Source organism: Carcharhinus amblyrhynchos, chromosome 1 (genome assembly GCF_965287045.1).
Source record: "Carcharhinus amblyrhynchos chromosome 1, sCarAmb.v2.hapA, whole genome shotgun sequence".
NCBI lineage: Eukaryota > Metazoa > Chordata > Chondrichthyes > Carcharhiniformes > Carcharhinidae > Carcharhinus > Carcharhinus amblyrhynchos.
The window spans coordinates 126,791,078-126,816,708 of NC_137324.1; the positions used below are offsets into that span (position 1 = coordinate 126,791,078).

The 25,631-nt window shown below is 41.1% G+C and overlaps 2 protein-coding genes across 4 annotated transcripts in view; both read left to right on the forward strand.

Moving 5' to 3' along the window:
• Positions 1-25,631, forward strand: part of tada2b (transcriptional adaptor 2B) — a 177,003-nt gene that overhangs the window by 79,297 nt on the left and 72,075 nt on the right. The gene's annotated exons all lie outside the window — the stretch shown is intronic.
• sorcs2 (sortilin-related VPS10 domain containing receptor 2) overlaps positions 1-25,631 on the forward strand; it is a 591,285-nt gene that overhangs the window by 21,945 nt on the left and 543,709 nt on the right. The window lies entirely within an intron of this gene.

The window sequence follows — 25,631 nt, forward strand, 5'->3', positions numbered from 1 at the left end:
GAACATAACATAAGAAATAGGAGCAGGAGTAGGCCATCTGGCCCTTCGAGCCTGCCCCGCCATTCAATAAGATCATGGCTGATCTGTCGTGGCTCAGTTCCCGCCCTCTCCCCATAACCCTTAATCCCCTCTCTTATTAAAAACCCATCAACCCGCGTCTTAAAAATATTGAGCGAGGCAGCCTCCACCACCTCAACGGGCAGAGAATTCCAGAGATTCACCACCCTTTGAGTGAAGAAGTTCCTCCTCAACTCTGTTCTAAACCGCCCCCCCCCCTTTTATTTTGAGGCTGTGCCCCCTAGTCCTACTGTCCTTTCTGAGCGGGAAGAGTCTCTCCACCTCTATCCTATCCATCCCATTCATCATCATATACGTCTTAATGAGATCTCCCCTCATTCTTCTAAACTCTAACGAGTACAAGCCTAGTCTATCCAGCCTCTCCTCAGTATCTATAAATGATGCTATTACAATAGTAACCTTCTCAAAACCTTTTTTCCCACTTTTAATTAAGATTTTGATGCTGAACCTGAATTTGTAAGGAGCAGCATGATTTCTGTTGAAAAGAATTTGAAATTTAGATTTGCTGGACAGGTATCTTATTCTGATAATCTCTTTTTGCTGTCCTATTTTTCAAGTTAACAAATGGATGATTCCTTAGGTTTACCCTCTGTTTTAGTGTAATACTCTGTGCATTAAAATCCAATCAAAATTGGTGGGTGAGATGGATTACAGCAGAAATTGGAGTGTTAGAGGGAATGGGTTCTGTTCCTTGCACCTACAAACCTTACACCCACTGACCAGTAAAGAGCAATGCTGGTAAGACCTACAAGAAAGTCTGCACTTCTAGTCCTATCTTACTTGTGGAGAGTTAGAGCATGAGGTAGGTTATGAAGTGGGGTTGTTTTTTAATCAGGAGTAAAAGTAGTTTAGTCAGACATTTCGGCATCAGGATAGTTTTGCTTTGTTGGAAAACTATGCTTTTGTGGGTGGTGATCCTGATTTATTAAATATCTCCGATTTTATTTTTGCTTTATTCTTCCTTGTCTCCTGTTCTTTCAAATGTGTTCATGATTCATCTTGGATAGGGATTGTCAGTGCATTGTTCACCTGGTGCCAGAATGGTGCCTTCATGAAGTGTCCATGCATGCTCACTTCCAGTAGCAACTACAGGTACAGAGTCTCAAAACTCGCAACCTCAAGACTGGATTTCAGATCTTGCTGGATTTCACACTAGGCAGTTCAGACCAACCCACATCAGATGAGGTTGAGGGCTGCACAAAGAGTGGGAATACACCATTGTGCAAGAGGTCAAGCAGATAACTAGTCCAGTGCCATATCTTGCAATGCAGTGTGGAACCTAGGTGAATTGTCCAGATAAGTTTTTTTTTTAAATTACTCAATTAACACAATCTAACAATATCTAGTTTTCAGACAACTCCAGTTTTCGGACAGCTGGATTTGAGACACTGTACTTTTACTGGCTTGCAATTAATGAATAGGATTCTCACTCAATTTTCCCCTTTCTACCCAATAGACATCAAGACCATTGTAGCACTACACTGCCAACTCAACTGATTCCACTTGGAGTAAGACCAATCCTGGGATTTTTTTATGTGCGTTGCTCTGCATTGTGCAGCACGGTGCATTTAGCCCCTACTTTTCAGGATAGCTAAAGGTACTCACTGTACCTCAACAGTTCTCTCTATTCCTCCACCAACTCTGATTTTATTAAGTTGTCTGTCTGATTTCCATTACTGGATGAGCAGATAATTTTTCCAACTAAAGCTTGTCTGGATCTAAGCCATCGTTGTCTCCACAAACTCCATTCCTTAGCCATTGACTTTAAACTTGACAGCTGTTTGCAACTGAACCAGATCAATCACAACTTTTCTAGTATATTTATCGCCGCCACATACCTGCTCAATCATGTGACAGCCTACTTCCACCTCCATAATTTAATCCAGTTCTGCCCTCATCTCAGTTTACCTGCAGCTGAAATAGTTATCAATGTCTTTGTTACTTCCACCCAACGTAAATCAGAGCTCATCCAAAACTCTGCTGCTTATACCTGAGTTTGCCCAAGTCCATTGGCTCCAAATGAGACAATGCACCAATTTAAAAATTCTCATCTTTGTCCTTAAATCCCTCTATGACCGTGCTCTTCCCTAGTTTTAAACTCAACACCTCTGCCCCCCCACTTTGTTATTTGTCCTAAAATCTTCTCAATCCACTCCTATGAAGTGACTGAGTAACATGTACTATATTGAAGGTATTGCATAAGTCATAGAATCATAGAGGTTTACAGCATGGAAACAGGCCCTTTGGTCCAACTTCTCCATGCTACTTTTTTTGTTGAAACCCCTAAACTAATTTCAGTTGTCTGCATTTGGCCCATATCCCTCTATAGCCATTGTACCCACGTAACTATCTAAATGCTTTTAAAAGATAAAATTGTACCTGCCTCTACTACTACCTCTGGCAGCTTGCTGCAGACACTCACCACCCTTTGTGTGAAAAAATTGCCCCTCTGGGCACTTTTGTATCTCTCCCCGCTCCTCTTAAACCTATGCCCTCCAGTTCAAAACTCCCCTACCTTTGGGAAAAGATATTGATTATCTACCTTGTCTATGGCCAGCATTATTTTATAGACCTCTACAAGGTCACCCCTCCGCCTCCTATGCTCCAGAGAAAAAAGTCTGTCTGTTCAGCCTCTCCTTATAACTCAATCCACCAAGTCCTTGTAGCATCCCAGCAAATCTTTTCTGCACTTTTTCTGGTTTAATAATATCCTTTCTATAATAGGGTGACCAGAATTGCGCACAATATTCCAAGTGTGGCCTTACCAATGTCGTGTACAACTTTAACAAGACATCCCAACTCTTGTATTCAATGTTCTAACTGATGAAACCAAGCATGCCGAATGCCTTCTTCACCACTCTGTCCACCTGTGACTCCACTTTCAAGGAGCTATGAACATGTACCCCCAGATCTCTTTGTTCTGTAACTCCCCCCAATGCCCTACCACTAACTGAGTAAGTCCTGCTGTGGTTCAGTCTACCAAAATGTATTACCTCGCATGTCTAAATTAAACTCCATCTGCCATTTGTCAGCCCACTGGCCCAATTGATCAAGATCCCATTGCAATTGGAGATAACCTTCCTCACTGTCCACCATGCCACCAGTCTCAGTGTCATAAGTGTGACTGGTTGTTCTATGTAGTTGTCAAATAAATAGCTTTATTTCATATGAAAATGAGATCCTTGAGGGAAATTTTGTTTTTAACACACCAGACCTGGGAGAGTTTGTGTAAAAGGAAGTGCATGTTGGGAAGTTCTACATGTTGGTGCCACAGCTCCTGGTGCATTTTTGAATGGAAAATTATATGGGATGGGGATTACATATGGCATGTACTACAAATTCTCAAATTGTGATTCAGGCAGATTACCTCCTATGGTAAAGGTACTAAAGATGACAAATCATCCCATTCTCAATTGTTGACTCTGGTTAGCACATTCCATAAACATTTGTGTGAAATCCCACTTGATAGTGGGGAGCTTGGGAGTGGAGAAATAAATAGAAAATCAACCAATAAATAATTAGGAAAAATTTCTAATAGTAGTTGAACACAATAGCATTATACTTCTGTTGAATATGTGAAGCACTTTGGGAGTAGAAGTTAATTATGTTTAAATGCAATTCATTTACCATGTTAATATGCTTTGCACTGACAGTTGTACTGAATAATTTCTGCTTTAAGCTGCTTACAGAGCTCAGTTTAGAGGAGACTAATTTGTGAATACAGCCATGTGACCATTAAAGCTGTTGCCATGTATGGTTAAACATGCCAAGTCTTGACACTCTCACTCTTAGTTAGGGGAGATTGGGGCTGTATGGTGGAGCATTGCCACAAAGAGGGTGCAATCATACTGACCTTGCCCTTTTTTCTTATACATTCATTCAGGGGATAGGGGTGTCGCTAGACCAGTATTTATTGCCCATTCCTAAATGCCCTTGAACTGAGTGGTCAGCCATCTCAGAGTCAACCACCTTGCTGTGGGTCTGGAGTTACATGTAGGCCAGATCAAGTAAAGACAGTTATTTCCTTCAGCAAAGGACATTGGTGAACCTGCTGTGTTTTTACAAAAATCAATAATGGTTCTGTGGTCATCATTAGACTTTTAATTCAAGATTTTTATTCTATTCAAATTTCACCGTCTGCCATGGTGAGCTTTGAACCCAGCACCCTGGAAGCATTACCCTGGGTCTCTCAATTACTAGTCCAGTGGCAATACCACTATGTCATCATTTCTTGTGAAAAATATTTTTTTACTAAAACAGATGAGAATTATCAGTTCAATAATTTGGGGCTATTTTCACAAAACTTATTTTGAGTAGGTCGAACCTACAAATTGCCTTTTGCCACGGTGCCTTTTGCATCTTCTTCAAATTTCCTATGTGTTCATGGAAGTTTAAGATTTAATGACAACTTGGTAAACAGAACCAGCTTATTTTAAACATGGAAGTTTTTGAGGATGCATGCTGAATACATGGTCGCATTCATTAGGGCAATTGAGACTAAAGAGCTTGTTAAATAAGGGAAATTTTGCCATTGTGAACTTAGAGTTGAATATTTTTGCTTTAATTCTATAGATTGCGTGTAAGTCATGCGGGTGAGTATGTATTTTTGAATAGGATTTATCACACTGTCAGCTATGCATATAATTTGTATCAGTTCTTTACTTTGTGATCAGCGACTTTCTTAAATAAGTGGATGACTGAGCAAATTTTGATCTTGGACAATTTATGAAGAAATCAGCAGTATCTGGGAATTACAGATTGAGCAAAGGTAGGATCTTGAAAGACCTACAACAGATGACTCAATTGAATTTGGGCGTCTTTGGTCATAAATATCAAAGGCAATTCTATATATTATTTTAAAGGTGGATTTGCAGTAAAATTTTTAACATTTCAAACTGACCAAGTAGAACTTTTCTCTAGATTACTGAAATTTTGCAAACTTTCCCTCTCTCTGGCAACCTAATTCTGTACCTATCTGAGTTTCTTGCACATCCAATGCACCTCCAGTCTGTAGAATAATCAGGAATGTGAGCCCAGGGCATTTTCCGTCCCAGGAATACAGATTAATTTTCTACATTTCGGGAGTGTCAAATCAAAAAAACCATCAGTTAAAATCCAACGATAAATGTGTTGTTCTTGGGAAAGAACATTTGATTTAGTCGTTGGCCAATTCATACCCTTAAGTCAAGCACTTTGCCTCATCTCAAAGGTAATTTGCTTTATAACTACATTTGTAACGATAGACCTTTGAGAGCATCTGGAAAAATGAGTTGGCAAGAAGGTTTCTCAATGAAAAAGACATAAAACAGTTCAACAAGCATTTTGGCATGTGCTGTGAAGAAGGTGGTATGAAAGTCTTTGTTGCATCAGAGAGGGGAATTAGCATTAGCTGCGGTCTGCACTGACAGATAAAGGAGGTAACAGCTGCTGCAGAAGCTTTTCTTGCCCTAACCCACCTGTGGCTGTCTGACTTAAATAATTTGATATAAGCTTGCGATGCTCAGGAATGCTATGCTTGAGGTTGACTTTTCTGAATTACGTCAGAATTCACATTCTTTTCTCCCTATCACAATTTACATTATTTTCCTTTTTAAATTGCTTTCTGTTTTTATGCTCATTGTAAAATGTGTCTGCTGTGGCGCAGTGGTCACGTGCTCTTTCCTGAATCAGAAGTTTCTGGGCTCAAACTGCGTTCCAGAGATTGATCAAGTAATCTAGGCTGAAGCTTCAATGTTGTAAGTGATGGAGTACACAGTCAGAAGCCTCCCCTTTTGGAGGAGATGTTAAACTAAGGCTTTTTGCTCCCTCAGGTGATTATAGAATGTCCCTCAGTAGGAGAAGATTAACTGTTCAAATATGAGACATCTAGTAAACTCTCCTTGATGCACACTGTCACTGGATTAAATATTCCAACATTTGGACAAAGCAGAGCAAGCCGACACTTACTACTGTTGTTCACATTCTCTACCTGTTGAGGTGGTGGAGGCTGCCTCGTTAAATATTTTTAAGACGCAGGTTGATGGGTTTTTGATAAGAGAGGGGATTAAGGGTTATGGGGAGAGGGCGGGAATGTGGAACTGAGCCACGACAGATCAGCCATGATCTTATTGAATGGCGGGGCAGGCTCGAAGGGCTAGATGGCCTACTCCTGCTCCTATTTCTTATGTTCTTATGTTCTTAAAACATAAGATTTCTTTAGTAAACAAAAATGCTAGGAAAACAAAAGTCCACAATTTTACAAAAAGGGCAGAGATTATTTGAAACACGGTTCTAATTGCTAAATGATTTACATCACACAGGTTGTATTTCTGAGTGGCTGGGAGATGGATTGGGGGAGTCAGGAATTCAGGCATTTAGGAAGCATGGTTCGTAAGTTTGCAAGTGACATGAAGATTGGTGTCATAGTGGACAGTGAAGAAGGTTATCTAGCATTGCAAGGGGATCTTGAACAATTGGGCCAGTGGGCTGATGAATGACACATGGAGTTTAATTTAGACAAATGCAAGATGATACATTTCGATAGATCGAACCGGGGAAGGACTTACTCAGTTAATTACTCAGCGGGGAGAGTTATAGAACAAACTGATCTAGGGTTACAGGTTCGCAGCTCATTGAAAGTGGATCACAGGTGGACAGAATGGTGAAGAAAGCATTCAGCAGGCTTGGTTTCATTGGTCAAAACATTGAATGCAGGAGTTGAGATGTCTTGTTGAAGTTGTAAAGACATTAATAAGGCCACACTTAGATTACTGTGTACAGTTCTGGTCACCCTATTATAGAAAGGATATTATTAAACTAGAAAGAGTGCAGAAAAAAATTTACTAAGATGCTACCGGGACTTGATAGTTTGAGTTATAAGGATAGACTGGGACTTTTTTCCCTGGTGCGTAGGAGGCTTAGGGGTGATCTTATAGAGGTCTAGAAAATAATGAGGCACTTGGAAAAGATAGATAGTCAGTATCTTTTCCCAAAGGTAGGGGAATCTAAAACTAGAGGGCATAGGTTTAAGGTGCGAGAGGAGAGAATCAAAAGGGTCCAGAGGGGCAATATTTTCACAGAGGGTAGTGAGTGTCTGGAACAAATTGCCAGAGATAGTGGTAAAGACTGGTATGATTTTGTCTTTTAAAAAGAATTTAGACAATTACTTGAGTAAGATTGTATAGAGGGATATAGGCCAAATGAGGGCAATTGGGACTAGCTTAGTGGGCCGAAGGGCCTGTTTTCATGCTGTAAACCTCTATGAAATGCTAAAAAGGTCTTGAATTTATGTAGCATTTTCTTAACAACTTCAAAAAACCCCAAATTGTTTTGAGCGAATTGAGTAGTTTTGTGAAATTGTTTGTTGTAATTTGAAAACGCAGCAGCTAATATACGCACAGCATGCTCCCACAAACAGCAAATTGACCGTGACACATTGTTTGTTTTTGTGAAGTTAATTGAAGGATAAGTATTGGAGCTGTTAAGCCAGGGATAAAACATCTGAGCTGAAATTTTCTGGCCATTCCCGCCACTGGAATCTTCTTGTCCTGCCAGCAGTGACCTGATGGCAGAGTGTGCGGACAACAAGAAAACCCATTGACAGCAACGGGATCAGAAAATGCTGCTGCTGGCCAAAAGCCGGCCGCCTCCAACACCACAAATCACATGGTGTTGGGGAGGGATTGTGTGTGGAAAGTCCCGCCCCTGCTCCTTTTCAAGTGTTGCGAAGGATCTTTTATGTCCACCTGAGATTGCAGACAGTGAGTTAGAAATATTGCACCTCTGACAGTGCAGAACTCCCTCCGTATTGTGTTAGATGTGAGCTTACATTTTTGTGTTGAAGCCCTGAGTAAGATTTGAACTCACAACCTTGCAACTCATTGGTGTGAGTTTCACTGCCTGTGTCAGAGCTGACATTTTCTTGTTCAGATGTTCTTGGAATACAAACATGCTTGATCTGGTGACTGCACAAATCAAAAACTGTAGGAGAGTTTTTCCTGCTGCCCTCTACGTTTGCCTTTGCAATGATACCTAACATATGTGATATGCTGATTCACTTAATTCCATCTGGAACCTTGCACAAATTGGCACCTATGTTTGCAACAATGACCATGCTTCAATATTATTTAATTCTTTCAAAAGCAAAATACTGCAGATTCTGTAAATCCAAAATAAGAACAGAAAATTCTGTAGACTTAGCAGGTCAGGAAGCCTCTGTGTACAGAGAAACAAAGTCAGTGTTTCAGGTTGATGACTTTTCATCAGAATCGGTTCTGCAAATCTGACTATCTTCCAATGCTACACCCATGTACAATTCCTGGAACGGAGTCTCCAGGGATAATTTCCAGAGCCTCTACTTGGGTGATAACATGACAGGATGACAGCTCGGTTTTACAGTAGGCAGATGATCTGCCCCAACTCTTTATCACCAGAGTTGAAGATAACTCCTCTGTATCTTAACTAATTACAGCCTGACTTGGTCCTGTAGCCAATAGGTATCCAGGCTTCTATCTAGAACTTGAGCAAGCTTCCATCCTAACTTGTTATTTCCAAACTGTGTTACAAGTAATTGAATCCAGTGCATATTGGATGTCAGACAAAGACTCTTGCTTTTTCACATTTGGGATGGAATGCTCTGACTGCAAATGTCAGAATTCTTACTGCAACTCAGTAGCACTCTGTGCTGAATATATAATTGATTTTGAATTGATATGTTTGTGTTGTCCTCCAGCAGCTGGCTCCTCTGCAGGAATCTTTTATTTTTAGTGCATGCTGTGTGCATCTCCATGGTGAAACAACTTGAAGCTGGATGTTGAAAATAAGAGTGCTGAACATAGGATGTCCCAATGTATTGGGACAGCAAAAGAAGGGATCTAATAAGGCAGATAAGGGATAATTCGGCAGGTGATGGTAATTGTGACAACTTTGACCACATTGTACATGATACTGGCCTGAACTGATTCTGTGCTGGTGAGCATGTTGAGTCAGAGTCCATTTACATTGCAGCTGCCTGCATGAAATCAGTGGTTCCAGTTAGGAAGAACCACATCTATGTTTTTTGATTGCTGCATCTCTTGAATTTTGACCATCCTGTTTGGGAACAGCGCGCTATGCATAACTGATTTAAATAAATTTAAGCTAAATTTAATAGTAAATTTACTCTAGTAAGTGGCTTTACTAGACTTGAATAGTCTAGTAAAGGCATAATACTGCCTTGTTTTGGAATTGCTCAAACATAGCTGATAGTTTTGCTCTCTCTATCCGACATCTATATCATCCCTTAATCTTAAAGTCTGGGGATCTCAAGCCCTATTTATGAAATCTTCCCTCCTATTGTAGCTCTTTTGGTCTTGCTGTTGGAGCTGTATTTGAATGTTAAAGATTCAATTAATTGATTATTTAAATTACTGACTTATTTTCTCGCCCTGGAATATGTTCCTCTAAAACTGGAAGTGGGCAAGATGGGTTTCTGATCTGCCAACATTTTTTTTGGTGATTTGCTTACTTAATGAAGACCATTAAAGCAGCAGGAAGAGTTAAAAAAACATAGAATCCCACAATGCAGAAGGAGGCTATTCAGCCTATTGAGTTTTCACAAACCACAATTCCATCCAGGCCCTATCCTCATAACCCCGTGCATTTAGCAGCTAGTCCCCCTGACACAAAGGAGCAATTTAGTATAATCCAGCTTTCTGGCATATCTTGACTGTGGGAGGAAACCAGAGCACCTAGAGGAAACCCATGCTGACACGGGGAGAACATGCAAACTCCACACCGACATGATTTGAACCCAGGCCCTGGCGTTGCAAGACCACAGTGCTAGCCACTGTGCCACCATGCCATCTGCATGGCAGAGTTTTATTGTCTTACTAGTAGCCTTATCTTCAAGTGATTGTGAGGAGGATCCAAAACGTACATAAGTTTGAAGATCAAAATTATGGAATTTTGAGTCATTTGTATAGTTTACACTCAAACTCCCAACATATTGTGAGTGGGCCAAATGGATTGAGATCCATTATACATGAAGCCTGTATTTAACCCCAATGACTTTATGTGGTCTCTTCCTTTTCCTTGCATAGTGTGTGCTATGAGTCTGTGCTGTCATCAGTTATACAAATTAATTAATCTGACTTTATGGGTTGCGATCATCTTGCATAGTTATGTGTACAGTTGCCCAGATTATCAACATCTAAATGGAATATTCCAGAGGAAAATTGTTGACTAAGATGGCTGCTCTTACCTCCCAGCAGATTTTTATAATTCTCAATTGCATCGTTTATAGTTCTGTGCATTACCTCATTGATGAAATAAACAGTGCATTCAACAACCATGAGGAGACAAACACAATCCTCTGCAGTGCTTAATCCCCATCATTTAGTGGATAATTTGCACTCTCATAGCACATTTATTTACTATAAAGTTTACAGCATATTTTTATAAATTTAAAGCCTGACTGCATCCTCAATGGAAAACTAAGGCTATTTGTTTGAAACTAACTGATTTATGTTGTTTCCGAGCGTAATAAAGGAGCCAGTGTGTTCCAGACACAGAGAATAAGTCATGTTATTTATTTTAATATTTTTTATGCAGAATGCCAATGGACAAAACTGGATTGCCCCATAATAACCCAAAGAAGTTTACAGTAAGGTCTTGGGGATGGGCCAGATATTTTGCAAGCAGAATACTGGAGGCTTTTAGAAATATTTTAACAGAGCACTTGCTGCATGTCAGCTGTTCTGAAACTTCATCTTTGTGCTATTGTCAATTGTTAGAGTTTGTGTCAAGACATGGTACAAATATATACTTTCTCTAATTTCTCCACCTTTATGGGAATTGAAGACAACGTATCTCACATTGTTGTTTTGCTCTTTGCTTCAATTTTATTTGACAAAAAATGTTTATCCCTTTCCTGAACCCAAAGGGCTGACGAGATATGGCAATTCCTACCCAAAAGAGCAGAAAGACAGTGCATTTGCATATTGCACACTAACTTTCGGCTGTGTAATCCTTTGGCCAAAGTGATTGGGAAGCAGCTGTTTCTCAGCAACACTTAATTGTTTAGTTCCAAGAGCTCGCTCGCTCCCCCAACTACAAGGAAAACTGGAATACGGTTTTGTTGCCTGTTTTTGATGTTGCCGCATTCATGTGACCAGGGCTCACTTGAGAGTCTAGGCATTTGAGTATTGACAGGCTATTAGACCTGCCTGGGGCACCAAACATAATCTTGATCCTGTCCTCTTTCAATGTCAGTATATGTACTTACCACAGCAGAAGTCAAAGGCTGGTGATCTGCAGTAAGAACCCTGGTCACTTTTACCTCTGACTCTCTTGCCCTGAGGCATGCTAGTGTTCCCATCACTGCTCAGGTAAGATTATTCAGCAGCAACCAGGCATTGTGACTGCTACTGTGTTTTTAAAAATTCTTTCACAGGGAATGGTGTCACTGATCAGGTCAGCATTTACTGCCCAGACCAAATTGCCCTTGAGAAGGTGGTGTTGAGCTGCCTTCTTGAACTGCTGCAGCCCATGCTGTTAGGAAGGGAGTTCCAGGATTTTGACCTGGTGACAGTAAGGAATTGTAGATTATAAATTCAAATCAAGATGGTGTGTGGCTGGGAAGAGAACTTGCAGATGGTGGCGCTTCACTGTATCTGCTGCCTTTGTCCTTCTAGGTGGTAGAGGTTGCATGTTTAGAAAGTGCTGTTGAAAGAGCCTTTCGTGAGCTGCTGCAGCAAATCTTGCAGATGGTACACACTGTTGCCACTGTGCATTAGTGGTGGGGGGGGAGCGTTGATGTTGAAGGTGTTGAGTGAGGTGCCAATCGAATGGGCTGCTTTGTCCTGGATGGTGGTTTGGTCAGTTTGTGTAGTAATACACTAAAGAGTGTGTTTTCCTGCTAATTGTTCTACAGTGGAAAATGCAAGCACAGATGAAAGTTTCTTGTGTGTAATGCATGCTCGCTGAAATTCATCACAAATAGGTCAACCTTTCTAAACAGTAAGGTATGATCATGTGACCAACCAAAAACTAACTTGAACCAAGTATCAACAAATGAATCTTTGTAAAATCAAATGATCGTATGTGCAAAAGAAGGCAACTTTCAAACTTAACTAGTTAGTTTTGCAAAAAAAACTAGTTCTGTACTGTAACTGTGTAATAGGCAAAAATGTTGGGACAATTTGCAAATATGATTGCATTTTCACATGTTTTGTCTTTCAGAAATAATCATCTCCCAAAAAATATATATCTGACCCAAATGTAGAACTGTTGTGTGTCAAAGCCCTTTTCCAGTCACACCCACTCCATGGAATTTGAGGGCAAACTCTTGGCAAGTTTGGTGGGGTGGGATGTGTGGCGACTCTGCTATCTTCCTGCCTACATCTTGATTAAGTCAGTGAGAGGAAGGCCCAGGGATGATCATACTGCCCCATTGCCACTTGAAGCCCTGAAGTGGTCAATTAATACCTATAGTTGTAAAAGGATCACTCTCAAGTTTGATGGATTCAATCAAGAAAGGACTTTATTTTAAGCACATGCAGGAATGAGAGCCTCAGCTAGCCAAGAAACCTCTGTGATGCTGGGTTATAGCACATATTTATAGCTGTTCACTTCCAGGTTTCCCGTTATCTCAATTTCTAGCCTTGAAGACTTCACCATTACCATGGTGACTTAACCATCTCTGGAACTATTCTTGGCCAAGGATTCCATCATATCTGGAAAGAGCTTTCATAATACTTCCCTCTATTCCAAAGCTATCAATGCACATTTTAATATCAATATTAAAATCATTTCAGATACTCGCCACTTAAGGACATTCTGCAGTCATTAGAGTTAACTCAGTGAAGGTCAGAGGGTTTGCTATGTGGGGACAATGTCAAGAAAATGCTGATGGAGTTGCTTATGGGCTCATGGGAGGGTCCTTTGTTCAAAGGCAGTCAATGCCTGACCTGGCATTAAGAAGGAGGCAGTGTTGCTGATAGCCACCCTGCTGGTGTAAGATCTCAGGCCTTGCACGAGCAACAGCCATTGCCTTCATGGCGGCATTGTCTTTGAATGTAATTGTTGGCCTCTGATAGGCCAGCAGCTCTCTGAGTGTCAGAAGCCAATTTACAGTTAGTGGTGCCTGTGTTTGCCTTCATTCTCCCCCCACCCACCCTTGCCCCAAAGAATGCAAAAATGGGATTCATCTTTTGCCTATGAAGCTGTAATTCTGACCATGGATTTTAAATATCACTCAGTCTACTCTCCCCTCACCCATTCCCCCCTCACAAACTCTCCCTCCCTACAACACCTCACACACTCCCTCATACACTCCCTCCCTGCAACCTTACAGACTCTCTCTCCCCCATCCCCTCACAGTCTCTCCTTCATCATCTCCTCACACTCTTCCATTCTCTCCTCGCTTCATTCGCCTGGAGCTTTGAGGCAGCCTGCCTCACCTTCGCAGTGTCCTTGTTGCGCCTGCTGTACCTCGCCCTCAACTCCTGGTCTTGTGCATGTGCGCCTGCTCCCAATTGTTACTTACCTTCCTGCTCGTTTGGTTCTCATCCAAACTGCTCTGAAAAGTGAGTTTGTCAGTAGCAAATACAGATTGTAGTCAGCCTCCGATTGGATGCCGGGCTAACTGGCCATGTTGATGCGCATTCCAGCAAAGCTGACTCTGAACATTCTAACACCAGGTCTGGTGGTACAACAGGACAGGCGGTGGCAGCAGCAGGATCCTGGTTGATCGGGACCCTGTGTCTAGGCATGGTGTGTTTCATTGTAAATCTGCCCTTGTTAGGACTATTGCCCAGGGGGGGGTTCTTGATCCCGGGGGAAGGCTTGCCAGTGGTTTGTCAAATACCTGAATGGAACAAGGTGTCGCAAAATGAAGTGAGGCACAATTCCTGCCAGCTCTCCAGCTGGAAGCCAAGTTTCTTATTTCCAGAAGATTTTGCCCCAAATGTTCAAATCAAATGACAGTCGCTCAAAAATTCTAGTGTATAAATCCCTTGCCATTCTCATCCTTGGAAAAGATTCTGAACTAAGCCTGTCATCTCTCTTAAACATATACAGCAAATAAGCCTCACTTATCTGAAGCTGTATTGGTGCTAAATACACTGTATTTTAAACATTTCAGGGAAATTTAGCCCACAGGACAGATAAACTGGGGGATAAGGGGGGGGTTCTGCAAGTGCACAACAGAAATCTATAGAGGAGAAAGGTGAAGAGTGGAGAGCAGAACAGCATGAAGAACAGTAGAGGAGTTGAGATCACAAGAGAGTTTACAATCTTAGTCAACCTGAATAGCTGTGCTTCTGCAGGCTGAGATGGAGATGGCAGATGTAGTGTCCTTCGAGACAAATCATGCTGCTGGATTTGGTGGTCACGTTTTGTCCATCACCACTGCTCTCATTCTGTTGCTCCATCCAGTGCATTGCCAGAGTATTCTCAGTTGTATCTCAGCCAATATCTGTATAAATGTACAAGATTGGTTGCGATGGATGTTTGCCAGGATGTAAAGTTATGTCAACTTTCCCTGTCACAACCAGAACGAGAATGAGCGGGCAGCCAAATTTGCATCACAGCTGTCTTCCTGCAGATACATGGATTGCAATCTGTGGGCCATCAGAGGAATCAAGAGTTTTTAAATAATTGTGAACAATTTAATCCCATGCATCTACAGCTGGTGCAAAACCACAAGAAAAGGCTCATGCAGGTGCACATCAGATTCTCTGGAAGCTATCATGGTACTTTTATGAGTTCATATCTCACTACGGCAGCTGGAGAATTTAAATTCAGTTAATTAAATGCATCTGGAACAATATGCTGGTAACAGTAATAGTATCCATAAACTACAGGATTGTTGTTAAAAACCCATCTGGTTCATGCATGTGCTTTATGGAAGGAAGCGATAGTTATCTTTACCTGGTCTGGCCAATTTATGAATCCAAATCCATGTCAATGTGGTCGATTTCTTAACTGTCTTCTGAAACGGTCGAGCAAACCACTATGGATATTTAGAGATGGACAATAAATGGTGGCTTCATCAGCAGCACTCTCATCCTGTGAATAAATATTAAAAAAAATCTCTGCTCCCTTCAAATGAAACTCCAGGCTAGCCTGGAGTATCTCAATTTCTGTTCACTATTCACAGTGCCTCTGATCTAAGCATAATGCTGAGGCAAATATGAGGTTTCTTAGAAAGTAGTTGCTGGATATATCAGTATTCAGTTGTATGTGTGGACTTCATGGTATGAAGGCAAGAAAACTTGGGACTCTTTTCCCAACAGCTAAGGTCAGCATTTTCTTTGCTCGACATCTAATTACATAGCAATCTGTGTTTCTTCTGCTAGAAATAGCCAACCAGAAAGGTTTAAAGAGCATGTGCATACAGGCAAAACAGTTGAGTGCTTTTGTGCCTTGAGCTTCTTACATGTTACTGTTTGACTTCAAGCATTTTAAACCAGGTGCTTTCTAATGACTTGAGAAACAGATTTAATGTTTCAAGTCCAATATGACTCTTCTTTGGAATTGCATTCTGAAAAAGTCACACTGGACTTAAAATGTGAACTCTGTCTGTCTGTCCGTCTCTCTCTCTCTCTCTCTCTCCCTCTCCATAGATACTGCTGGACCTACTAGTTCATCCAGCACTTTCTGCTTTGATTTCAGAACTCCAGCAGCTGCAGTATTCTGCCTTTATTTCTTTTTTGTGATGACTGTTGACTATATTCTACATGCAAATGTGGTAATTTCAGTGGACAGTTGATAGTTGGTTGGCTGGATGACTGTTTAAAGATGCTATCAATGTGGGTTCAATTCACGTATCAGCTGAGATTATTCATGAAGGCCCACCTTCTCAGCCTTGCGCGTCATATTAGTTGTGGTAATTCTCAGGTTAAATCGTGACCAGTCACAACCTATGGTTACCTGGAACTATGGCAATTTTACCATTTTAATAGTCAATCATAGTCAACTGGAGTCATGTGAGCAAAAGCGGCATTTTCTGTCCCCTGATGGACATTACTGAACCATGTGGGTTTTCAAAGCAGTCTGAAAGTTTTGCAATCATCATTACTGATTTTTGACTTCTTGTTCTAGATTTTGTTTAATTAGTTGAATTTAAACCCTCCACGCTGCTGCAGTGGGGTTTAGATTTATGTCTTGGGATCACCAGTCCAGGCTTCTGACTTCCTCGAGCAGTAACTTTGCTACTCTGCTGCTATACCCTTAATTTGCTGTGGTTAACTTCAATCAAATATCCATCGTTATGTGGGCAATTTTACTTGCACCTCCATGAGGTGCTGTGGGCCTTCAGCAGCAACAGAAACATACTCAAAGAACAATCTGTAATTATATGGCCTGGCATAACTCCAGCCAAAGAATTAACCCTAATTCAATGAACACTGCAGGGGTGCATGCCACGAACAGCACCAGCCGTACCTAAGAATGAACAGTCAACCTGCTGAAGCTATAACTAAGGATTACTTGCTATTTTCACTGTTTGCCATGCAAGTGATAGAGCTAAGTGATCCTACAAACAACAAATCAGATCAAAATTCTGCGGTCTTGTCACGTCCAGTCTTGATTGCTGGTGGTTAATCAAACAAATAAGAGGAAGTGGCTCCACAAATATCCCCATCCTCAAACATAAGGAAGCCCAGCATATACCTGCAAAGGACTAAGCTGAAGCATTTACAATCAACTTCAAGCAGAAATGCCCAGTGGATGGTCCATCCCGGCCTTGTTGAGGTTGTCGGCATCACAGATGTCAATCTTGAGTCAGTTCGATTCACTCCATGTGGAACATAAAACATTACAGCGCAGTAGAGGCCCTTTGGCCCTCGATGTTGCATTGACCTGTGAAACCAATCTAAAGCCCATCTAACCTATACTATTCCAATATCATCCATATGTTTATCCAATGACCATTTAAATGCCCTTAATGTTGGTGAGTCCACCACTGTTGCAGGCAGGATATTCCATGCCCTTACTACTCTGAGTAAGGAATCTATCTCTGACATCGGTCCTATATCTATCACCCCTCAATTTAAAGCTATGTCCCCTCGTGCTAGCCATCTCCATCCTAGGTAAAAGGCTCTCACTGTCCACCCTATCTAATCCTCTGATCATCTTATATGCCTCCTATTAAGTTACCTCTTAACCTTCTTCTCTCTGACGAAAACAGGCTCAAGTCCCTCAGCGTTTCCTCATAAGACCTTCCCACCAAACCAGACAACATCCTGGTAAATCTTCTCTGCGCCCTTTCCAATGCTTCCACATCCTTCCTATAACGTGGCAACCAAAACTGTACGCAATACTCCAATTGCGGCTGCACCAGAGTTTTGTACAGCTGAATAATGTGATATCAAGAAACAGCTGAAGGCACTGGATACTGCAAAAACTGTGGGCCCTGACATTCTGGTAATTGTACTGAACAGTCCAGAATTGCCATGCACCTCTCTAAGCTGTTTCAGTATTTCTATAACACTGACATCTACTTGATGTTGTGGAAAATTGCCAGGTATGTCCTAGCCACAAAAAGCAGGCCCAAATCCAGTCCGGACTAATTATTGTCCCATCAACCTCTTGTCGATCATCACCAAGATGATGGAAGGTGTCGTCGACTGTGCGATCAAACTGGAATTACCAATAACCTACTCACCAATGCTCGATTTGTGTTCTACTTGGGCATTCGGTATTGCAAAATCACTAAGACAATATTTAAATAATGAACATGTGCCACACAGGAACCAGGATGTAAAGGAGCATGTGACAAAGTTAGACAAAAGAGAGCCAGTGGATTTGGCCACCTGCATTTCTAGAAGGCCTTTGTCAAAGTGTTACACAGGAGGCTGCTGAGTAAGAGCCCATGGTGTTAGAGGCAAGGTAATAGCACGGATAGAAGATTGGGTGACTGGCAGAAGACAGAGTGGGGATAAAATGGTCCTTTTCAGGAAGGCAGCCGGTAACTAGTGGAAGTAGTGACAGGGGTCAGCTGTGAAGAGGAGATCACAACTCTTCACTTTATACATCAGTAGTCCCAAGAAGGAAGCATTGTGGCTAATTTTGCAGAAGATAGATGGAGGGACAGCTAGTATTGAGGATGTGGGAAGGCTGCAGAACACGTAGACAGGTTAGGACGGTGGGCAAAGAAGTTTCAGATGGAAAACGATGTGGGAAAATGTGAGGTTATCCACTTCGGTAGGTAAAATATTTTCTAAATTGGGAGAGAATTCAGAAATCAGAAGTGCAAAGGGACTTAGAAGTCCTAGTTGAGGATTCTGGGTGGCACAGTCGTTAGCACTGCTGTTTCACAGCATCAAGGATCTGGGTTCAATTCCGGCTTCAGGTCACACACAGTCTGTGTGTAGTTTGCATCTTCTCCTTGTGTCTGCGTGGGTTACCTCGAGGTACTCCAGTTTCCTCCCACGGTCCAAAGATGTGCGGGTTAGGTTGATTGGCTGTGTTGAATTGACCCTTCATGTCAGGGTAGCTACGTGGGGTTACGAGGATAGGGCCTGGGTGGAACTGTTGGTGCAGACTCGTTGAATTGAATGGCCTCCTTCTGCACTGTAGGGATTCTGTGATTCTCTTAAGATTAACTTGCAGGTTGAATTGGTAGTAAAGAAGGCAAATTAAACTTGAGCATTCATTTCAAGAGGACTAGAATACAAAAGCAGGAGTGTGCTGCTGAGGCTTTACAAGGCTCTGGTTAGATCACATTTGGAGTATTGTGAGCAATTTTGGATCCCGTATCTAAGGAAGGGATGTGCTGTTCCTGGAGAGGATCCAGAGAAGGTTCACAAGAATGATCCCAGGAATGAAAAGCTTGATATGTGAGGAGCGTTTGAGGACTCTGGGTCTGTACTTGATGGAGTTTAGAAGGATGAGAGGTATTTCATTGAAACTTACAGAATACTGAAAGGCATGGATAAGGTGAACATCGGAAAGATGTTTTCATTAGTAGGTGAGACTAGGATTCGAGGGTACAGCCTCAGAATAAAGAGATGGCCCTTTAGAACCAAGACGGGGAGGAATTTCTTTAGCTAGAGTATTTATATGTTCCAGTGCAGTTTCTGGTCAATGATACCTCCCCCGGAATGTTGATGGTGGAGGAATTCAGCAATGCTAATGCCATTGGATAAAACGAGTCACCCATCCATTATACTGGTACATTGACATTGAAATACAGTTCTGGCAAGCCTACATGGGCACAACGTGTATAGCTAATCGATGTGAATAGACCATCCGGAGCAGGGTTGCAAACCTGGCTGATAAGTGGTGAGTAATATTCAAACCACAGAAGTGTCAGATAATAACCAGCTCCAAAAAGAGAGAATCTAACCATTTCCCTATGACATTTAATGGCATTACCATTGCTGAATACATATGCATTGAAGTTAATATTGTGGTGATGGGATAAATCAGAAAGGAGCATGACCAAAATTTACATTCACTGATGACAGCAGTTCATTGTGAAGGGCTCATCTTCAGTAGCAGGAGGTATCAAGTGAATGTGAGCCAGGGATCTGTCCTGATTTAGGCAAAGGCATACAGCACATGCTCTGAGAGAATTTGCAGAGGTGCCTTGGATTATTCGACAACTTAATGCTATACATATCCAGCATCACTTAGCACTCTCTCTTACGAAACATCCTTCTTCAACAGTTTTCTATGTCTGGCAAAAGGATTGTTAATGTGTGTTCAAGTCACTTAAACAAGCATTGTCAGAAGAGACATATGCTGCAATGCTATGATGCAAGAAAGGATATGGATGTGCAGTTTGATGCATCTTAAAAATATTTAGGAGTCTGCATAATGGAAAACAAAATTACATTTGTCATCAAATTTCTATCACATGTGTTCACAGCACTTCTACCAGTTAGCCTAAATCTGAATGTTGTTTAGGTTTTGATTTATGCAGACACACACTGTTTCAATATCTGGATGATACTAAACATTGCAATATCAGCAAATATACCCAATTCTGACCTTATGGTCGAGGAAAGGTCATTGATGAAGTAACTGTAGATGATTGGATCTAGGTCAGTGCCCTGAGGAACTCCTGCAGGATGTACTGGGGCTAGGGTGATTGTCCTCCAAGAACCACAGCCATTTTCCTTTTGTATTAAGAATGATTTCAAATGTTGGAGAGCTTCTCCCCGCCCCCTCTCCCATTGGCTTCAATTTTCCTCTGACACCTTGATGCTGAACTAGGTCAGATGTTGCCTCAATGTCAAGACCAGTTGGCCACACTCACCTCTGGAATTCAGTTCTTTTGTCCAAATTTGGATCAAGGCCAGGAGCTGAATGGTCCTGATAGAACCATCCTTTTAGAGGTAGGTACTATAGTGTGTCAGTTCTGCAAACCAGAGAATAGAATGTTACCTGAGTTTGAGAGAGAGTTATCTCTCTGAAAGTGATACTTGAGAGTGCCAACTTGTTTGAAAAATACATTGCTTGTATGTATTTGGAATCCTCTATCATTTTGGACAGGGGACGTCTTGTTGCCTGTCAGCGTGTTTTGGTCAGGTTTTAACATCAATAGAATAAAAATGAGACTGACAGCTAAGTTCTGTATCTTTAATTCTATATGTGTATATTCATTGATAGATATTCCATTGTTCAAAATTACTGTGTGAATGACAGAGGTGTGTTTTGCCAGCAAGGTTTTTGGCTGTCAGTGAGTTTCTCCAAAAGCGCTGTTCCTATTTGCAAACAAAGCAAATGACTTTTCCTCAGGCTGCGCTGTTCGAGAAAGAATTGTGACATACTAAGTGCCTGACTAAACATTAATGTCATTAGTCTTTTAGTGGCTCTTTTAAAAAAAGAATTCTCACAATTTCTCAATCTAATTTAATATGGTGCACTTGAATGGATTTGCTCAAAGGTAGTTAGAGAAATAAACAAATGTAGCAGTGAATATTTATTGAGATTTAAGTGTTTTTTTTAGTGAAGAGAAAGATGATCTTAGATGAATTATAGAATTGTTCTATTCCCAGCACTGACATCCTTCATCCTGAAAATGATCAGTTTGAATGATCTGTTGTTGCAATTATACTTGGGTAGAAATCATACTTAAACGTTTTGATGTTCACCTCCACCCCTCCCCTGGGAATCCCCTCACTTCTCCACACAACCATACAACACACAGAGTAATTGGGCTTCAGACCTCACTAGAGTGAAGATAGTGTTGTGAAAGTAGACTGAAGAGATAAGTGCTTCAAATTGGCACTTCTTATCTTAGGGCAAGCCACTGTTTCAGTGGGGACCCGAATCAGATGCCTGCCCGCTTATTTGCAGTTGCATGGGGGAAAATGTTATTCCAATTGGTGGTTTATGTGTATTACCTTCCACTTGTCCTTTAGGCCTGAAAAGGGGGCACTCCATTGCCCAGATTAACCTCCAATGCGCTTGCTTTCAGCAGGTTGTACTGCTGCACAGAGCCCCAGCACTCTAAGCATCTATTTTTCTACAGGTTTCAGACTATTGTCTGGTCGTCTGGAAGAAAGTGGTGTGTTCTGATGTAATCTATGGATTGTACTACCACAATTTAGCTGGAAGTTTGTCATGTACAAATTTTGTCAGAGGAACACAATAGTTGCGTGTGTGTGTGTGTGTGTGTGTGTGTGTGTGTGTGTGTGTGTATTTATATAATTGCCAAGTTTTATTCTGCTCTGAGTTGCAAACCAGATGTGTTGTACAGAAAACGTAACGCTCAGAGATCGCATGTTAGACAGTACGTAACATCCCTTAACTTCAGTTGTTAGGAACTGGAGAAGACAATATTTGACTGTACTATCTTGATAAGTCTTTTTTATACCTGTAGGTATGTTCAGTGGATGGGGGGGGGGTTAATGTTTGTCTCCTGTTAGAAAGCAATGCTTAATTTGATTATTATTGTCACATGTATTGTTTCTTGTGTGCTATACAGACAAAACATATTGATCATAGAGTACATAGTGGAGAAAGAAAGGAGAGGATATAGAATGTAGTTTTGGAGTCACATGGTGTAGAGAAAGATGCACTTAGTATATAGTAGGTCCATTCAAAAGTCTGATGGCAGCAGGGAAGAAGCTGTTTCTAAGTCTTTTGTACGTGTTATCAGACTTTTGTATCTTACTCTCTTTGTCCAGGATGCATGGAATCTTTAATTATGCTGGCTGCTTTTCTGAGTCAACGGATGGGGGGCTGGTTTGCGTGATGGACTGGGCAACGTTCACAATCCTTTGTAGTTTTTTGCAGTCTTGGTCAGGGCTAAAACCATTCCAAACTGTAATAAATTCAGGAAAGGGTGCTTTCTGTGATGCATCTATAAAAATTGGTGAGAGTTGTAGCGGACGCGTCAAATTTCCTTAGCCTCCTGAGAAAGTAGAGGCATTGGTGGGCTTGCTTAACTAAAACGTTGGTGTGGAGAGACCAGGATAGTTTGTTGGTGATCTGGGCACCTAGAAACTTGAAGTTCTTGACCATTTACACTTCATTCATTTATTGATTTAGGTAGGGACGTGTCCTCCACTACACTTCCTGAAGTCGATGGCTATCTCCTTTGTTTTAATGGCATTGAGGGAGAGATTATTGTCGCCGCATCATTTCACCAGATTTACTATCTCTTTCCTGTTCTCCGTCTCATCATTGTTTGAGATCTGACTAACTATGGTGGTGTTATCAACAAATCTTGAAAATTGAGTTAGAGTGGAATTTGGCCATATAGTCATAATTATATAAGGAGTATAGTAGGGCTGAGGATGCAGCATTGCGAGGCACCATTGTTGAGAGTAATTGTGGAGGAGATGTTGTTGCCCTCCTAATTATGGCCTGTGAGTTAGGAAATTTAGGACCCGTCACAGATGGAGGAGCTGAGCTCTAGGCCACAGAGTTTGGAAATGAGTTTTGTTGGGATAATGGTGTAATCTAGTTAATGCTAATTTTAAGATCTGTCTGAATCCCAATGCCACTGGTTCTCAATTTCCATGTTTCATATTACTTTAATAATTCAGAACTTTAGGTCCATACCCTGTGGACCAATGGATGATACCATTGATAAGAGATAAAAAATTGTATGCTGTACAGGCATGCTTCTGCAAAGCCTACAGTATTAGAATAATATAGGCATTCATATCTCAATGTGACGCCACAGGAATTCCTCAGCATGGTGCCGCAGTGCTTAGCACTGCTATCTCACAGCGCCAGGGACCTGGGTTTGATTCCTGGCTTCGTTCACTGTCTGTACTGATTTTGCATGTTCTCCCCATGCCTGCATGAGTTTCCTCTGGATGTTCTGGTTTCCTCCCGCAGTCTGAAAAACGAGCTAGTTTGCTGCATTGATCATGATAAATTCTCCCTCCGTGTTCCCAAATAGGTGACGGAGTGTGGCGACTAGGGAATTTTCACAGTAACTTCAATGTAGTGTTAATGTGAGCTACTTGTGACGCTAATAAATAAACTTTAAGATTCTAGTGCTAGGTTTTTCACATTATACTTTGAAGGGAGGCATGGCTGGCTGATCCATGGTAAGTTGTCTTTCACATGGTGTGAATCAATAGAAGAAGCGATCTACCTGCAACAACATCCAGTGCTACAGTATAGTTTATAGCTTACATATGTCCATGAACATAATGATCAGCTGTGACCTGAAATCTGTTTGTACATTCTTGTCATCAGATGCAATCTGATCTACAGGATGAAGCCTAGCATTCACAAGAGGGAAAACATCCTTTGAAGAGTCTTTTGCAATGTCAAAGATTTTATATAGTAAGAAATCTCTCAACATCAGGTTAAAGTCTAACAGATTTATTTGGAATCATGAGTTTTTGGAGCACTGCTTCTTTAACAGGTGCAAGATTCAAGATTCAAGATTTTGCAATTGTGTCTCTGCCTATACATGCCATGTGTGTGAACCCACCTCTCCACTCATCTGACAAAGAAGTAATGCTCTGAAAGTTTTTGACCCCAAATAAACTTGTTGGACTTTAACCTGGTGTTGTGAGACTTCATACTATGCCCTCCCCAGTCCAATGCCAGCATCTCCAAATTGATGATTTATATAGATTTATGTTTGCACCTACAGGTCTCTTTGCTTTCATCCAAGGCTGTTACTTCTGAATCCTTTGTCCCTTCAGCCCTAACTAACATTGCTGATTTTTTTTCATGGGATGTGGGCATTATTGGCTACACCAGCATTTATTTCCTATCCCTAATTGCCTTTGTACTGAGGGGCTTGCTAGCGTATTTAAATGTCAATCACATTGCTTTGGGCTTAGAGTCACATGTAAGCCAAACCAGGTAAGGACAGCAAATTTCCTCCCCTAAAGGATATTAATGAACTGGATGGGTTTTTACAACAATGGGCAATAGTTTCACAGTGATCATTAGACCTTTTTATTTCAAAATTTTTATTGAATTCAAATTTCTTCATCTGCTGTGGTGGGATTTGAACCCGAGTCCCAGAGTATTACCCTGGGTCTCTGGTTATTTCTCCAGCGACAATACTAGTATACTGCTATCTCCCTGAGATGGGCCTTTAGGCCAGAAAAGGTGGCACTCCATTGCTCAAAATAACCCTGAGCGCAACAAGTTATTTTACTGTTCTTCAGAAGCTTTCTAAATGGGAATCAGAGACTCCACAAACACAACTACTAAAGTGAGGTTTTCTACCCCTGAAATGTTGGAGTTATGCATGCAAACATGAAAGCCCAGAGCAGTCGTAGGGCAACCCTGTCTTGTATCATCCTTACATTTATTTCCCTCTTCTTCTCAAAATATGTACATGGTCTATAAAACTGAATCATGTTTGTGAAATCCATTAGAGATTTTTGAGGATGTAAGTAGCAGGTAGATTGGGGAAGCTAAACTAATGGCATTTCATGAGGTGAGAAGATACTTTCTTATGCAGTCAGTTGTCAGTGTTTGGAATTTCTCTCCTAGTGAACTCTGGGTATTTGGTTGATAAGTATATTTAAGACTGAGGTTGAGAGGCAGTTGAGTGTTAAGGGATATGGAATAGATGGGAAAATTGAGTTGATGTAGGAGTTCAGCCTTATTGAATTGCAAAGTAGGTCTATAGGGAAGTGTGGACGACTGCTGTTCTTACTTTATTACATTTTTTAAAGTTCTGATGCTAAAAAAGGGAATTCAGAGCAAACTAAATCAATGTAGAAGAACAATATTTCAAGAGGGGCCTTTGAAATTAATAGAAAGGAAATTCTGGAATGGTGTATAATGGGTAGCCAATTAAGGAACAAACATTTTTCATTATCCAAAGTTGAGTTTCAAGGTTTGTTGTCATGTTGAAGGGCCTGCTAAGCAAAAACTGAAACCTTTCCTCTTGGAGTTGAAGGGAAATTGATGGGACGAATTGGTCTAGATCAGTGTTTCACACTTCAACAGCTGAATCAAGAACTGCAAAAGTGAGTTTCCTCACTTCCTGACTTTCGTCCTCCCCACCCTGTTTTCCACAGAATGTACAGTGGTGCTAAAGGGCAAAAGAATATGAACTTGGTCTCCCAAGTGACTAATAGACCGAGTTAGATCAATCTGAAGTAGTCCTTTCAATTTTTGAGTTTTGGAAATCCTTTTGGACACACTTT